Below are 242 nucleotides of genomic sequence, written 5' to 3'. Positions count from 1 at the left end.
GTAAAAAATGAAAAATTTTTCCGAAAATTTTTTTTTATCTAAGGTTAGAGATGACTAAATTATGAAATGCAGAAGTCGAATATTCATATGAAATGTATATATCAATAAAAAAAAAGTGTCTTCTACGTGTCTCAATTTTTTCAAAAGTGAAAAAATATTTTCATTTCTAACTCACTCCAAAGAACTCAAACTACTATTTTGCACATGTATAAAGGTTCGTTTTTAAGTAAACAATATATCAC

The sequence above is a fragment of the Scylla paramamosain genome, chromosome 5 (assembly GCF_035594125.1).
Source record: "Scylla paramamosain isolate STU-SP2022 chromosome 5, ASM3559412v1, whole genome shotgun sequence".
Taxonomy (NCBI): domain Eukaryota; kingdom Metazoa; phylum Arthropoda; class Malacostraca; order Decapoda; family Portunidae; genus Scylla; species Scylla paramamosain.
Note: the sequence above shows the minus strand (reverse complement) of the source record.